This window comes from Narcine bancroftii, chromosome 11 (assembly GCF_036971445.1).
Source record: "Narcine bancroftii isolate sNarBan1 chromosome 11, sNarBan1.hap1, whole genome shotgun sequence".
NCBI classification, from domain to species: domain Eukaryota; kingdom Metazoa; phylum Chordata; class Chondrichthyes; order Torpediniformes; family Narcinidae; genus Narcine; species Narcine bancroftii.
In genome coordinates, this window is record NC_091479.1 from 98,024,177 (window position 1) to 98,042,568 (window position 18,392).

Genomic DNA, 18,392 nt, shown 5'->3' on the forward strand with positions numbered 1-18,392 from the left:
AAGTAACTCTATATAGTTCATACATATATCTTCACCATCTATTCTCTTACACAGAGAGAATTAAAGTTGCTTCTCCACGCTGTGATATCAGTTGAAGGAGATATATTGGTTGTGGCAATGGGGAGAACTCTTAAAAATTCTTTTCTGGGAGTTGTTTGCATTTTAATAGCATTGAAAAGTGACCACTATCCAGATGTCGATGTGCAGAACTCCATATATCCATTCCTAAGAGGAATATGAGGGTCAGAATGATCCATCATCTGCTCCCATGCCCTGTATCACACCAATCAAGTCCAAGTTCCCTGCCCGATTCCTTTGCCAACATTCACTGCCAGACCGAGGCACCTTTCCCCTCTCCTGTCATATCCATATCCAATTAACACATTTAGTCTGTTGTCTGTTCTCCTCCCCCTCCCATTTTTCCCTTTTTACCAGCCTTTTCATTTAAGCTCTGACCTGCTCTTTGCTCACATTTTGAAGAAGGGCTCAGGTCTGAAACATTGGTTATACAGTATATATTTACGTCCTATGTACACTGCTAGACCTGCTGAGATCCTCCAGCATTTCAACAGGTCCTCGACTCCAAACTATCCCACAAGGGAGTGACTGAGAATTTCCAGACCTAAATTCTGTAAACTCAAATTATGGAGCAGATGGAAGCATCCCTCTGTCATATCAGAAACCTGTTACATTTTATATTTAGTCAATGTTTGCAAGGCTTATTTATTTGATTAGCAGGTGTATAATTTGGCATGTGGATGTGTGTGGGAAGACCAGTTCTTGTTAGCATAGCATTAGGCAACCAGATGCCCAAAAACTAAATGTTAATTTTTAAGAAAACATGAAGGATCCTAGTTAAATGCCACTGAACTTCTTTTCTGTTTGAAAGAAAACAAAGCTTCTTGAGGTGAGAGGGACAGTCACGCAAATGGGATTCAACAATTGGTTGTCTGTCAGACATTCTCTGATGGTGTTTACACATAATATTAAGGTTATAAAATATTCAGATTCAATGCGGAGCCCTATCACTTGGTATTTAAATTCTTTGGCCTTCCTTAACCATGGGATTGAGTTCAAGACCATAGATAATGTTGCTGCTATACAATACTTTAGATAGACCCCACTTAGAATATTGTGTTCCGTTCTGGTCACCTCACTACAGAAAGGATATGGATGCGAAAGAGAGGGTGCAGAGGAAATTTAGAAGGATGCTTCATGCATTGGAGAGTACACCTTATAAGGATAAGTTGAATGAACTTGGACTTCTTCCTTGGAGTGTCAGAGGAAGAGGGGTGACCTGATAGAGGTGTACAAGATGCTGAGGGGCATTGATCGTGGGCTTAACCGGAGGCTTTTTTTTTCCCCAGGGCTGAAATGGCTAAAACCAGGGGGAATTAAATTTAAGTGCTTGGGAGTACGTAGAGGGGAGGTATTTTTTTCCACATAGAGATTCGTGGGTGGATGGAATGTGCTGTCTACAGTGGTGGTGAAGACAGGTACAACAGGATCTTTTAAGAGAGTATTAGGTACATGGAACTGAGAAATATGGGGGCTAGTGGAGTGTGTAAATTCTAGGAGGTTATTATGTGGGCTGAAGGGGCTGTATAGTGCTGTAGATTTCTATGTTCTATGCTTTATACTCTATTATCCTTCCACAGCCCCACTCAATACAACTTTCTCTAGCATGAGTCTTCAATATGTAAAATCCCTTAATTCCAAGCTGTTATCTTTCTTTTGCATCATGACAGATGTCAGAGTATTTAGGATGGCAGGAATGAGGGGATACAAAGGGGATTCATCAGGATGTTGTCGGGATTGGAGTATTACAATTATAAGGAGAGATCTGATAGGCTAAATTTGTTTCTCTTGAGAGGGAAGGGGTGCGAGGCTGAGGGGAGCTGGGCAAATTCAAGTTTATTGTTATGTGCAGTATCGCCTGAAGGTAAACTTGGTGGTGAGAAGGCAAATGCAATGCTGGCATTCATTTCAAGAGGAATAGAATATAAGAGTGGGTGTTGAGGTTTTATAAGGCACTGGTGAGACCTCACTTGGAATATTGTGAGCAGTTTTGTCCTCATTAAAGAAAAGATATGCTGATGTTGGAGAGGGTTCAGGGGAGGTTCACAAGGATAATTACAGGAATGGAAGGGTTATCATATAAGGAGTGCTTGACAGCTCTTGGCCTATGTTCATTGGAATTTAAGAGAATGAAGGGAAATCTCGGAAATATTTCCAGTGTTGAAAGGCGTGACAGAGTAGATGTAGAAAGGTTGTTTCCCATGAGAGTCTAGGACAAGAGGGCACAACTTCAGGATTGAATCTCTGCTTAGGACAGAGATGTGGAGGAATTTCTTTAGCCAGAGGGTGGTAAATCTGTGGAATTTGTTGCCACAGGCAGTTTTGGAAGCCAGGTCATTGGGTGTTTGTAAGACTGCGATTGATCTCAAATTCTTGTTTAGCCAGGGCATCAAAGGTTATGGGGAGAAGGCCAGGCTGTGGGGTGAGTATGAAAATGGATCAGCCTCATGATTAAATGGCAGAGCTTGATAGGATGAATAGCCTATTTCTGCTTGTATGTCTTATAGTCTTATATAGGGTTTTTTGTGAGCAAATCAGTAGGCTTATCATACATAGGACAACAAATAAGACACACTACAAAAGTGCAGTGTTACAGAAAGAGATCAATTGGGGCAGTGGAAAAGCAACAAAATTTTATTATTTTGGGATTCATTCAAGAGTCTGATAATGGTGGGAAAGAAACTGTTTGAATCTGTTAGTGTGGATCTTCTTCCTGACAAGTGGGGGTGGGGGTTTGGGGTGGTAAAGAAAATGTGGCTAGGGTGGGATGAATCTTTTAATATGCTGGCTGGTTTTCCAGGGCAGTGGGAGCAATAGATGGAGGGGAAGGGGTGCGAGGCAGAATTATGAGGGGGATCGATAGGGCAGATAGTAAAAAAAAATCTGTTTGCCATGGTAGGAATATCTGTGGCAAGAGTCATAGGTGTTACCCATGCTTTGGGAAGTCTACTCAAGAGGGCACATCTTCAGGATAAAAGGGAGTCAATTTAAAAAGAGATGCGGAAAATTTTCTTTGGCCAGCTGCTGTAGAAACGAGGTTGTCGGGTGTATTTAGGGTAGAGATTGACAGGTATTTGATTAGTCAGAGAATCAAGAGTTACAGGAGAAAGTCAGGGAGTAGGGCTGAGTGGGAGGTTGGATCAGCCCATATTAGAATGGTGGAGTAGGGCTGAGTGGGAGGTTGGATCAGCCCATATTAGAATGGTGGAGTAGGGCTGAGTGGGAGGTTGGATCAGCCCATATTAGAATGGTGGAGTAGGGCTGAGTGGGAGGTTGGATCAGCCCATATTAGAATGGTGGAGTAGGGCTGAGTGGGAGGTTGGATCAGCCCATATTAGAATGGTGGAGCAGGCTCGATTGGCCGATTAGCCTACTTCTGCTCCTGTATCCTATGATCAAGTAACCTTCTCATTTAAAACCTCATAAGAGGATTGCTCATCTTTGTTCACACAAACTCCGTTCCCTGGTTCTTCTGCCCAATCTAGGTAGTGCTTTTGCTGTTAAAGTAACAAGAGGAGCAGTTGGTGACAGATCATTTATATTCTTTGTAATTTGTCACCAACACACTGGATCAACATCCAAGAAAATTGATATCAAAATTAATGCCCAATAAACAGTTGCAATGCACCCTTTTCAAGGTCATTAATTATTCATATGTGATTAGATTGGGTAGACATGACTAAACCACCGTATTCAGTTAATTAACATATTTGTTCATGCCGATTACTGCTTATCTTATTTGAGTAATGTAACACAACCCGACCACACACACACACACACTCCCAGACAAAACACTGAATGCACCATGCAAGCCTGCAAGGAGCATTTTCTGGGTGAGTTGTTCACGACATAGCAAGTACAAGCCTTGACTATCTCAGATGCACAGTCACATTAAAAAAAAACCCTCTGCTTTGATTCAAGCAAAAGAGAATGCTATCTAAACCACACAGGCTTTTATGGTCTTTCATGAAATGGTCTCTCAGCTGCCAACCCTAATATGATTTGCTGAAGCGTGCACAGTTCTCATACATTCGCATGAAGTTACCATTTGCTTTTGAAATTGTCTTCGTTGGTGACACATTTATTCCCTTGGCAATGAGCTTCATTGAGGAGTCACATCTATCAAGAAATGCACAAGCCAATAATCAGGTGGAATAGTCCAGTCAAGTTTATTGTCATCTGATTGCACAAGTACAACCTGACAAAACCGCGTTCTCTGGTCCTCAGTGGAAAAACACGCAGATGCACAACTGGGCCCAACTCACATAACAGACAAACAATACATCAGCAGGGACAAGTATTTATTTGTATGAACAAATAAATAAGTAAATAGATAGATATTGTTTCGTGACTGTGAGAGTCCCTTTGGTCATTCAGCATTTAAAAAAATATTTTTATTGAGTTTAACATATAAACTTGCATACAAAATTTTAAGGAAAACACATAACAAGTACAAAAAATTGATGGAACTACATTAGACAGTTCCATAATCCACATGAGAAACAAGTTATTGAATTAATCTATGATAACCATGTTGAAACCCATATTTTCCAAATTAATCCTGATATAAACTGATTAATAAAAGAAAACAAAAACAATAAAAATCTTAAAAACTAAATCCCTAGGTCATTCAGCATTCCTTGCAAATGTATATTTCAAGTATTGTCCCTTTCGGAGTATTAGCCTATTTGATCTCCACTTTGATGAGTCTTTGTTTTCACTGCTCTGTGGTTTCTGTTTCCCACCTGTTTACAGCCTGGGGTTGAACATAAATCACATTTTCTCTGTACTGTCTTTTCAGGCTAATTTTCTCTCAACCTGCGGAAATCATTTTACTTAACTACGAAATTCAAATCCTAACCCCGTAACTGTGTCGAGTTTATTTTTCGACGATCTTATTGAATTGGGGGCACAGTTAACATTACAGTTGGTGCAATGTTATTACAGCACTGTTCGAATATGGTGCAGAATCTGTACATTCTCCCTGTGTCTGCATGGGTTTCCTCCAAGTACTCCAGTTTTCTCCCACATTCCAAAGATGTATGGTCACATGGGTGTATTTGGGCAGTACAGGGTCATGGGACAGAAGTAAACTGTGCTGTAAATCTAAATTAACTTTATTTTTAAAATCACTCTGGTTAATATTTGATATAAATGCTTCTGGAAGAACCCTTCTTACTGTACCAAGTATCATGGGACATTATCATGTGACAATAAATATGAACTTGAACTAAAACTTGATATACAACAACAGGTCCCCTGGTCCATCAATAAGAACATTAATTTCAATCGCTACATTGCTATGTAGGATAGGTCCATTTTTAGCCAAATGTACTATTCAAAACTTGACTTGCTGCCTGCATTTTAAACAGGGACAATATGGATATTCTCCAATACAGCATTTCTCATTGCTTTGAGTATTTCCAATTCCTTAAACATCACAATGACCTTTTGTACAAAATCTAGATGTTATTAATTTCTTTCTTCCTAGTGCTTGGTTCCCACTGTTACTACATAGACCTAAAAGCTATTAATGTTCTGAGTTCGTTCCGAGCACAAGTCCTTCTTAACTGCCTGCCAGTTTGTTTGGATCCCAATAATTTATATTTTTGAGTTTATTTCTGTAGAGACAATTTATTTGTTTGTAGATCTCTGACCAGAGAAGAACCATTACAATGAACCTTGGTTCAGGGAATGACCACATATTAGTGGGGTCAGGTTAGAAGCTGATGACCTTTAGACTTCAAGAGATACCCTTATTGAGCACTGAGTGATTGAGAGGAGCTGGGCAGATTGAGGACTCAGATGGGTTGCACCAATAAATAATGTACTCAATGTTGGGTTGCCCAGTGGAACCACGAGTAGAACTTCTGACACAGAATGTTCAGTAATGGCCCTGTGAAGCTTGCATGTTCTCCCCATGGGTGCATGAGTTTCTTCTCAGTGCTCCCGTTCCCCTCCCCCCCCACCTACATCCCAAAGGCTAGAGAATTGGAAGGTCAGTTGGCCTCTGTAAATTGCCCCTAAAGTGTAGGTAAGGAATAAAATATGGGAGTTAGGAAGCAGTTGATCAGAATGTGGGAGAATTTGAATAAAATTAGATGTGTGATAGTCAATGCAGACCTGGTTTTGAGCATGGTTTCTCCAGTATACTATTTTACATTAAATCACACAGGTTTCATGGGCTGGAAGGGGCTTCTACCATGCGGTATCATTAAAACAAATTAACATTAAAATCTATGTTTTGTGCTTTAAACCTCCTGAAAATTTAATGAAGGATGAAAGACAAGCTATAAGCAAGAGAAACATGTATTTGAGTTATATAAGATCACTGGGGGAGTTGTATGAAGCTTTTCATTTCAGTTAGCATTGATTGATTTATGTGTTCGGAATCGCAAGGTTAAACATGTTCTGTGTCCTTCAGACAATGCGTCAATAACTGAGCAAGAGTTACTCATGGCAGGCCGAGGTGTAAAAAGCTGCCTGGGCAGATGTAAGCAGTGATAGATTTAAGTGGTGGATGACGTTGTGATGCAACATAATTTTCTTTACCTTCTTGAAATAACTAATCTAGAGTGAATTGCTTATTCATTTTGGGACAGAAGAGTATTTTGCAATCAACCTATCCATTTATCATCATAGCACTGGACAAAGTTGAACAGAGAGGATGAAAGAAATAAAAGCTGAAGAAAGGAGTGAAAGTCTGTAGCCACAATTACCATAGTAAAAACACAATGCTGGAGAAACTCAGCAGGTCACACAGTGTCAAACACAGAAATTCCAGAGGAACTGAAGCAGGTCTTGGAGCATCCATAAGAGGTAAATATATACTACTAACGTTTCCGGCCTGCAGCCTTCCTCATGGTACTGTATATAGCAAAGATAAAGAAGCATAACCAACGTTTCAAGACATGATAAAAATGTAGGCAAGAGCCTAAATAAAATGGTGGGGAAGAAGGAGCGGGGGAGGAGATCAGGTCCACAGGGAAGAGGTGGATAAGGAAGGGAGGGCACAAAACAGCAGGGAGGGGGGATAGCTCTGTGAAAGAAGGGGGGGGAACTGGAGGATAGAGGGGGAGGGAAGAGAGGGTGTGTAACACTGTGATTGGCTGCTACTGACTGGACACCTCCTACCCATAGCCCCTTGCAGGCTATCCCTTTTGCTCTGACCAGTAAAGGAGCTGGATGGTTGTTTGATCGTGTTCCTGTCTTTAACTATTACAAGCCTGATTGTTTCACTACTCAGCCTTTTGTGAATTATTGATGGTACATCAGAGGGAGAATGGGGAGTGGTCTAGCAGAAACCAGAGAAATCGATATCATTAAGGCGGCATGGTTGGCGTAGCAGTTAGCGCAACACCTTTACCCCTTCAGAAATCTGGGGTTCGAATCCCACACTGTCTGTAGGGAGTTTGAACATTCTCCCTGTGTCTGTGTGGGTTTTCCCTGGGGGCTCCATTTTTCTCCCACCATTCAAAACGTACCAGGGGCTATAGGTTAATTGGGTGTAATTGTGTGGCACAGGCTCATGGACCAGATTGGCCTGTTACCATGCTGAATATATGTCTAAAATATAATGCCACCTGCTTGGAGACTGCACAGACAGAAAGATCCTTGAAGATATCTCCACATTTGCACTTTAAATGGATGGATATACTTTGCAGGAATGCTTGCAGTTAAGTAACATAAAGGAGATATAGGCAAATTTAATCTGTAATCTCCATTAATTAAAACTACACTCCAGAGGAATGCAAAATGGAGTTTCAAGATGCTCTGTCCCTGAATATGCCAATATGACACATTTTTTTAATCAAAAGTAAAGCATAAATCTTAGGCAAGACAGACATCTCTGACAAGATGCTAATACTTTGAACTAAAATAATTTTGCATCAATACTATTTCAATCAGCTTGGTTGAAAGGAGCAAAATCAATTTATTTTTTGCATAAATTAATTGTTGCATTAATAACCAGACTTTTCAAGAATGGCTTGCTGCAGTTAACATTTTTTTATGGTTGAAGTAAATTCATGTTTACTGCCTCGTTGGGAGTGAAGCAGAAATAATGATCAGAAATGTGTTTTACAACTATTGCTAAGTGAAAGTTTAACTCATTATATGCAGTTGTTTACATAGAATAGGTTAAAGACGTCATGCTGCAGCTTTATAAAACTTCGGTTAGCCTACACTTGGCATATTGTGTGGAATTCAAATCGACTCATGGCAGGAAGAATGTGGAGACCTTACAAAGGGCACTGTCTGTATTAGTCACGAGAAGAGTTTGGAATAAAATGCACTGGGATTCTAGGCCATTTGGGTGGCATGGGCTTGTGAGCCAAAAGAGCCTGTAACCATGTTGCATGTCTACCGTGAAACATTTGGAGGCTAAGGGGTGACCTGATGAAAGTTTATAAGGCTGTGAGAGACATAGATAGGGTAGATAAGATCTTTCTCCCAAGGTAAAAATTCCGCTTATTCAAGGACATGTATTTCGGGTGAGGGAGGAAAGTTGAAGGGAGGTGTTGGGACAAATTTAATTGTACACACTGGTGGGTGCCTTGAAAGGGCTGTGAAGGGCAGTGGTAGAAACAAATACAATAGTAGTTTTTAAGAGACTGCCAGACACAGGATATAAAGGGATGCGTACCACATGTGAAGAGCAGAGTTTTACTTTAATTTGGCATCGTCAATTTTCTACATGAACTTGAACTCTAGAATATTGTTTGCCATGAAGAAACTCCATGCATACTCATTCCTATTGAAGGCACCAGGCTTGAAACGCTGCTTGCATTTTACCTCCAATGAATGCTATGTAACCTGCTGAATTTCTCCAGCATTTTGGATTAGACCCCAGCATTGGAGGATTTTCTTGTTTAACTCCATAGATGCTGTGAAAGATGCACAGGTTAAATTGTATAGGGCCAGGTTGCCTATATGCCCTGCTGAACTTGACCTCCAGTCTCATCCTAGCTCCAGTCTAAAGAGTAATGTGGCTGAACCTCCACACTTCTCTGCATATTCTATTTTGAACTTCCATTGCCCTGTTTTTCACAGAAGATAGGTTGTAAAGCAGGCTGATATGAAATGATAGATTATTATCATGCATACAAGTGCACTATGTTAAGTTCTTAAACAAGCTTAACAGGTCAAGTCAAGTCAAATTTATTGTCATCTGATTGCACAAGTACAACCTGACGAAACAACGTCAAAACATGCAGGCACACAACCAAACATAACACACATACAGTCAAACAATACATATGCAGGGCAAGTATTCAAATATACAAATAAATATTGAATATGAGAGTCTCAGGTAGTTATTCTGAGCAATTCCTTTGTTCATTCAGCATTCTCATTGTTCATGGGAAGAAGCTATTCCTCGGCCTGGTGGTGCTAGCTCCGATCCTCCTGTATCTCTTTGCTGATGGGAGCAGCTGAAAGATACAGTGTTTAGAGTGGAAGGGGTCCTCATTGATTTAGCGTGCCCTCTCCAGACAACGATCCTAATAGATGACATCAATGGCGTGGGTTGGGGAAGAGGGAGACTCTAGTGATCCTATCCTTCAAGAACAACTCATTTGGATGCTCCAGCCATTACCTCTTTAAAAACAATTTGCTGGATAAAGGGTCCCAACCTGAAACTTCAATATTTTTTTCTCCCATTGTTGCTTCTCTGAGTTCATCCAACAGCATTCTTTTGCTCCATATTCCAGCATCTACAGTTGCTTTTGTCTCCATCTTCTCTTGGTCTAATCATCAGCTCATCAAGAACTTTTTGATCCAATTGGATTTACTGATGGATAAGGTCAGAGCATTGAAGTTTCAATTATCTTTATTGTGGTGGGTTGTGAAGAGATGCCAATGCCAGAACAAAGGACGAATAGGAACATGCCATCTTTTACTTTAACTCCCTACCACCAACACAGTCATCACCTTTTTGCCACACAGCTTAACAATATCCCAACCACACTTCATGCTTGGAAAGACCTACAGGAATATTCCAATACTAGTATTTAACCATACCATCATATCACATGCTAGCCTGAAATTTAGCCACTATCATTGCTGCTGAGCAGGAATTTTGGAGCATTTTGCAAATAAGTCAATTTTATGTTGCCGAACTAATTTCTGCAATGTTCACAAAAGTTAAATAAACATGGATTTATTACTGTCATTTTTAAAAAATCAGCAAAATTGTAATGACTAGGCCTGGATAATGTGGCAAAGATTAAGTTGAAGAAAATGTTTTCGTCCAAGCTACTTGAAGTAAAATAAACTGGAGCCAAACTTGACAACATTTAATTGTAGCAATAGTGAGATACAAAGCATCATCCTTGGATTCTAAATGATCAAGTTCAAATTTATTGTTGCACTTATCAAAAATACAGAGATAGGGGGTGTTTTCCAATACATGCAAAATAAAGATAAATTGATTTTCAGTCAATAGGCAATGATTTATATCAGCCAGTCTCAACCTTTTTTGGCTATGGCCCCATAGGATCTACAAAATTTATGGGCCTCCCTTCCCAGTAAAGCAGTCAAGTTTAGTTGGTTTCATCCATACTATTCTCCTGCTGATCACATAAAACATATAAAAATATGTTATGATTTCAGTCCAGGGCCTCCCTTAAATGTGCTATGGACCCCATTGAGAGGGGCTGATTTAGATAATGGAATGAATGACTTTGTGGTCAAGTTTGCAGATGATATGAAGATAGGTCGTGGTGGAGATGATAGCATTGAGAAAACAGGGACGCCACAGAAGGACATTATCTGATTAGGAAAATGGATGGAGAAGTGGCAAATAAAATATAACATTGGAAAGTGTAGAGTCATGCACTTTATTTTCTAAATAAGGAGAAAATTGAAAATTCCCAGATTCAAAGGCACTCGGGAGACCTTGTTTAGGGTACCCTGAAAGTAAACTTTCAGGTTGAGTCGATGGTGAAGAAGGCAGATCAATGCTAGAATAGAATATAAGAGCAAGGATGTGATGCTGAGGCTTTATAAGGCATTTGGTGAGACTTCACTTGGATTTTTGTGAGTAGTTTTGGGCTCCTCGTTTAAGAAAGGATGTGTTGACGTAGGAGTGGGTTCAGAGGAGGATCCTAAGGATGATTCCAGGAATGAAAGGGTTATTATAAGAGGAACATTTGATGGCTATTGACCTGTACTTTGTTGGAATTTAGGAGGATAAGGTGCGATCTCATTGAAACATTTTGAATATTGAAAGGCATGGACGGAGTCGATGGGGAAAGGTAGTTTCCCATGGTAGGAGAGTCGAGCACAACTTCAGGGTTGAAGGGATTTCACTTAGAACAGAGATGCAGAGAAATTTGTTTATCCAGAGGGTGGTGAATCTGTATAATTTGTTGCCACAGACAGTTATGGAAGCCAAGACATTGGGTGTATTTAAGGCAGAGATGAATAGATTGTAGATTAACCAGAGCATCAAAGGTTATGGGGAGAAGGCCAGGGAGTGGGCCTGAATGAGAAATGGATCAGCTCATGATTAAATGGCAGGTGGACTCGAGGGGCTGAATAGCCTGTTTCTGGTCTAATGTATTATGGTCTCATATACCATTTATATGCATGTAATATTTGATATCATGTAATAGTTGACCCTCCTATTTTTGGTCCAAAAATCTGGTATTTTCCACATATTGCATGTAAAAGTTAACCTCTCTATTTTTGGCCCCAGCTGCCCGCCCATCCAAGTTCCTGACACCCCGAATGTGGATTTTACCACCTGGTCCCAGCCACCCGCCCGCCCATCTGAGCTCTTGACGCCTCGAACATCGCAAGTACTTACTGCAGTCAAAAGTAGTAAATTTTACCCGAATAGTTGTTCCACAAAATTGACTATTACACACACACATATATAGTAAGGATGATGGATGTCCAGGATGGAAGTGGAAGTGCCACCAAAATTAAACAGGGTCACAGGGAGTCATTGAGTAACACACCTTTGACGCAACTCGTCCATGCTGACCAAGTGGGGATTCAGGGCAAGGACCATTTAGTCCATATCCTTCTCAGCCCTTCCTATCCAAGTATCTCCTCATATGTCTCTCCAACATTGTAGTTGTTCCTGCATCTGTAACTTCCTCTGGCAACTCAAAATGACCCTGAATGATAAGACCAACTCGAGGAGTGATAGAGCCATCTTCTGCTTCTGTTTCTGATGGTCCACACAGCTTTTGAAAACATAGTAATTATTTTTAATTCCTTGTATTTTAATTAACTTAATTCTCCTGGTAGTTTTAGCACCCAAATTGCGATTGGGGTCACAAGTCAGGTACCACATCATATCAACCTGCTGATTTCAGTCGGTTTCAGATCCGTTTTCTGACTGTGTTGATAATGGCTCCCACTGAAGAAATAGCTCAGATCTGTGTGTTTTTTTAAAAATTTAGTTTTATTCTTTTATGATATTGTTAATGATCTGCAGTTAAGTATTTTATTCCCATGCAGTAGGGGTGGGGGGAGGTGGTAGATATTAGCATCTATCAGGAGGCAAAATTGGGCATTAGATTGTGAAGTTTTTCACAATGTACAAAGGAAACTTTATTCTCATAGTGAAACCAGTAGGATGCACAAACTTGGTTTGTAATCTCTGTAGCGGCAGAAGCTGAAGAGAGACCTGATAGAAGTCTATACATTTATGAGAGGCTTTGAAAGGGTAGACAGCCAGAATCTTTTTCCAAGGATAAAAATGTCATTTGAGAGTGAAGTACAAAGTCTGCAAATGCTGTTATCGTAGTAAAAACACAGAAATGCCGGAGGATCTCAGCGGGTCTTGCAGCATCCCCATCGGAGATAAAGATATGTTTCAGGCCTGAGCCCTTCTTCAAGGTACAAGAACCTTGAGGAAGGCCTCAGGCCCGAAACATATCTTTATCTCCAATGGGGATGCTGCAAGACCTGCTGAGATCCTCCAACATTTCTGTGCTTTTACTAAAAATGTCACTTACTCAAAGATATGCGGTGAAAGTGAGGGGAGTGGTGTTTAAAGGAAAAGTGTGAGTTAATTGTTTTTATAAAGAGAGTGGTAGGTGCCTGGAACAGACTGCTGGGGTAGTGGTGGAAGCATTTAAGATGCTTCTGGATAGACCTGTGAATATCAAGGGAATTGAGGGGTATCTTGTGCAAGTGATTTACCATAAATTGGGCATCATGTTCAGCACAGACACATGGGCTGAAGGGCCTGTTCCTGTGCAATATTTCCCTATTTTCTGTGCAAAGAATGATGGAAGAGATGATGGGATTCAGGAAAGTTATCTTTGGAATTTTAAAGGTTGACCGAAGTGGACGAAATTTCTCCTGCACAAATTGATCCAGGGTACTGCTGAATATTGATGCCAACTGTACCTGTAGATTTCCTATTCCCCAATCAATCGCAGTCAGCAGTGATCACCTGACATTGGCATGAGTTGGTGAAGCCAATTGGATGGTTTTGTCTCAGGTACCTTTAATATGAAGATCAGCATCTTGCAAAGTATTTGGCTGACTGCTATTTTGAGGCACGGACAGGTGAGACACACATTGCACATCTGCCCATTACTACATAAATTTAACACTCTCCTGAACTTAAAGTCTTGTTAATATGCAGCGCTTCTGACAACTTCAGGCTGTGTCAAAATGTTCTGCAGCAGGTGAGGTATTTCTGAATATTAGTGACTTCTCTAAAGCAAGAAACAAAGTTAAATACCACAAACAGCAAAGTGATTATGCCGGATGGCATTGATTGATAGATTGGTATTGGACAGGAGTCTGGTGGCAGAGGCACAGTTGACTTCTCTACGGAGCATCCAGGGTGTGGGAAATATGGGAGATTATACATTTTGTGAGTTGTTCACAAAAAAAGAACAGAATAAAAAGGAGATGGTGACCATCGAGGAGAACAGTTTGTGAGAATGTGAATTTATTGTCATACACATAAGTATGATGTACGTAAGCTCTGACATTCCTGCTTAGATGCAGCCACAACAGTATATAAAACAATAAGTATGAAATAAATTGGTTACAGTACCAATGGGCACTGGATGAAATTACAGTGACCATGGGCAATCTGCTTGCAGTATCAGTGGATACCAGCCTCATGTACTTTGCTAATCATCACTAGTTAACATTTGAGGCTCAGTTTCAATGAAGTGTCCCAACCCAAAATGTTAACTGACCATTTTTGACCTGACGTGCTCAGTCTGTCCAGATTCTCTGTGCTCACTGCAATCTCATGGTGTTGTGATGTATACTCCTTTTACACAGAGATCTCACTTAATCGGCGTGTGAACCAAGAAAAGCCTTTTAGACAAGATCCGATGCAAAATGGATCGGCTCTGATACTACCTACCTTGGCAGGTAATACACGGAATGAAAATGACCCGCCCATCCCGTGTTTGTTGCATTTACACAGGCAAGTGAAGCGGTTAAAAGGCAGTTAATTCCTGTCTTTTAATGGCTGTGTGGAAGGGGTTTAAGACAGGCAGAATCTTTTTCTCGGGGAAAAAATATAAAATATGAGATGACATACATTTATTGTTCGATGTGGCGGGGTGGGGGGGGTGAGTTTAAAGGAGAGGTGAGGTTCAATTGTTTTTTATATACACAGAGAGCTTTAGATGCATAGAACAGGTTTCCAGGAGATATGGACCACTCATTATCTTGGGTCCTTCATAAATCTCTTCCCTCTCACCTTAAAACCATGCCCTCTAGTTCTAGAATCACCTATCCTGGCATCATACTTGCAGTTGAGTGAAACAAAAGGCTGCAGACTCTGTGATTGTAATGAAAACACAGAAATGCTGGAGGAACTCAGTAAGTCTCGCAGGGTCCACAGGACATGAAGATATATAGCCATCATTTCGGGCCTGAGCCTTCTTCAAGGTATCATGTACCTTGAAGAAGGCCTCAACCCTGAAATGTTGGTTATATATGAATGCTGTAAAACCTGCAGCATTTCTGTGTTTTCACTTTGATACTCATAGTTAATCAGCCAGCAGAAACTTCTATGCTATGTGGTACTGAAAACATTCACTTTATCCACACACCTCATGATTTTCTAAACTTCTATAAAATCACCCCTCAGCATCCTTCATTCCAGCCTATCCAATATTGGTTTCCAGGAGAGGTAGTGCAAGTTGGTATAATAGTAGCACTTAAGGGAACTCTAGGTAAGAAATGAAGGAGTATTGATCAAATTTGTAATTAAACAACCAGAGGCTTAATGTTTATAAAGGTAAGTTTTAGTCGATAAGATTTTCGGAGATCCAAGTTGATGACCATGAGTCAGAACGCAGGATGGAGATCAAGAATCTGGTTGTGTGGTGCCAGGACAACAATCTTGCTTTCAATTTCATTAAGATTCCACCTGCATTGAATTCGCCCATCGTTATTGAATGAAGATCTACCGGGACCAATGCCTGAAGAGGGCGCACAAAATTAGTGAATCGGTGTGGACTCGAAAGGCCAACTTGGCCTGTTTCTGCTCCGTATATGGTTATATGAGTCAACAGGAGAGATTCGGCTGAATTTGACATTACCTTTAGCACAGAAATTGTGACCAAGAGCGTGTTCCTGTGCTCTACTGTTTTTTTTGTGTGTTATGTCCACAAAACAACAACAATTTAAGATGGCAGCTCAGCTTTCTCCAGAGCAATTACTGGCAGGAAATTGATGCCGGATTTTTCAGCAATGTGTTTCTTCCATAAATTAATGAAATACAACATTGCTTGAAATGGAACTAGTTTTACAAACACACAAGTGTGGGAAAAAAATGGCAATGCACAAGGTTGCAAAATAGTCGAGGATGTGGGGAAAATACAGGGAATAGAGAAACGTACAGATCTAAAAGACAATGGAAGGGCATCATCTTGTGACAGCATGAGAGCTTTGGTCGGTGAAAGCTGCCTGATCGTGTCGGAGGTTCGGATCTGGTTGCCGATGCATTGAACTGGAGTCTATGCGGCTGCAGAGGCTCCTGTTTGCAAATCTACAGACACAGTGTCTCTGAAGGGGCTCTATTTTGCTTCCCCTTCTCATATTGTTAGGGGCCCTCTTTAGGGCAACTCTTTGCTTGCCTTACGGCAGACAAAAGTTGAAGTATTTCACGTATATTACACTTTTATGTATTATTTTGTGATAATAAAAGGAACCTTAGAACTTGAGGACCACTCAAGGGTATGATCACATGAGGAATGAAACTATCCTTGAATCTGGAGCTTCATGTTCTCAAGCACCTGTATCTTCTGCTCAACAGAAGGGGGAAGAAGACAGTGAAAGTTATAGAAGAAGTATTTGGTGGCTATCAGTCCTACCACTCCTATTGTGGTTGGGTACAAACCTCTACTTGGATTTGCTCTGTGCACCATCTTGCAATGTTCCTTAATGGAAAGGGCACAACATAGATAACATTCTGTTGTGGTTGGTGAATGTGGCAAGGATTGTGAACATTGGACTGGTCAGGTACTGTAAACAATGATGTTATTCGCTGCATATAAGGCTAGAGAAACCTGCGTCACTCATGGTTTTCAGAGCAGAAGTTACAATGAAGGGCTGAAATCATAGCTCTGTCCCTTTCTCAACAGCAGCTGCCTGGTCTGCTAAGTGTTTACAGTGTTGTCTGTTTTGGTTAAAAAGCATCATAGCAAATTGAATCTATTCGATATGTGTGAAAACTTGCCATCTGTTTGAACAGTTGCAACACTGTGATTGCAGAGTAAATGCAGATCCTCCCTCTCCCCAGTGAAGTCATTATAAATTTGTGACCCTTTTACAGTTTATTGAAAAGCTGAAATCATATATTCCGCTCCGTAAATGGTTATATGGTTATAATACTGTGCTTTATCTATTGCTGAACTGTTTTTTAATCATTTTGTGGACTAACCTTCCAATCTGGTGAAGAATTGACAAATGTGATAGGTGCCAATTTACAGTGTCATCTTAATTATTGCAAATTGGCAAAGTAATACTCTAATCCAGAGCTGTACCCACTGTCTCTCTAACTCCATCCAGTGCCCACTAGTACTGCAACCAAGACCAATGCCCATGGTCACTGTAACCTCATCCATTGCCCACTGGTGCTGGAACTGTCCAAAGTCCATGGTCACTGTAACCTCATCCATTGCCCACTGGTGCTGGAACTGTCTAAAGTCCATGGTCACTGTAACCTCATCTAATGCCCACTGGTGCTGGAACTGTCCAAAGTCCATGGTCACTGTAACCTCATCCATTGCCCACTGGTGCTGGAACTGTCAAAAGTCCATGGTCACTGTAACCTCATCCAATACCCACTGGGGCTGGAACTGTCCAAAGTCCATGGTCACTGTAACCTCATCCATTGCCCACTGGTGCTGGAACTGTCCAAAGTCCATGGTCAGTGTAACCTCATCCAATGCCCACTGGTACTGGAACTGTCCAAAGTCCATGGTCACTGTAACTTCATCCATTGCCCACTGGTGCTGGAACTGTCCAAAGTCCATGGTCACTGTAACCTCATCCAATGCCCACTGGTACTGGAACCGACCAGTGACCATGTCGCTGTAGCCTTGTCCAGTGCCCACACGTACTGTAACCAATGCTGCCTGACCCATTAAGTCCTTCCCTCTTCTCCTTTGTCTCTCAAAGGCCCAACATCCATAGTTTTTCACCATGAGCGTACATTCTTCTGAACGAACAAACTTTCTCGCTGAACGTGAGTACGTGTGGGTGATAAACCTGAACTGAAAAGATTTGTCCCAAGGCCAGAGACCAAGGCCCGGACTCACTAATTTCCGTATCTGTGAACTTGCCTGTAAATTTGGAACTATTTTCAAATATCCATTGGTCCAGATTGTGTAGGTCCCAGTTGAACGCCCAAGGTCCGACCAGGACCAGGCCAGAGGGCAGGATGAGCTGATGTGAGAGGGTTTCCACCAGGTGTCCAGGTTCTGATGAGTGAGATAAGCCTCAGATAGGTGACAACTGAGATCCTGCCCATTCCCCGCAGAGTGCCCCACCAGAGTAGTATTTACAAAGGCCATTGAACTGTTTATGCATGCCTATGCTATCCCTCCACCATCAGACTCCTCAACAACAAAATCAATCAGGGACTCAGTTAAGGACCCTTACTTTTGTTATTTTACTGATTTTTTTTCTCTCTATATTGCACAATCAGTTTGTTTACATTTATTTATTTGTTGACATTGTGTTTCTAAAGACTGTGAAAAGTAAGGGTGCTTAAATGAGTCTCTGATTGAGTCTGTGTTTGGAGTCTGATGGTGGAGAGGTGTGCAGTTTTGTACAGATTTTTTTTTGCACTACCAATAAGTGGTAATTCT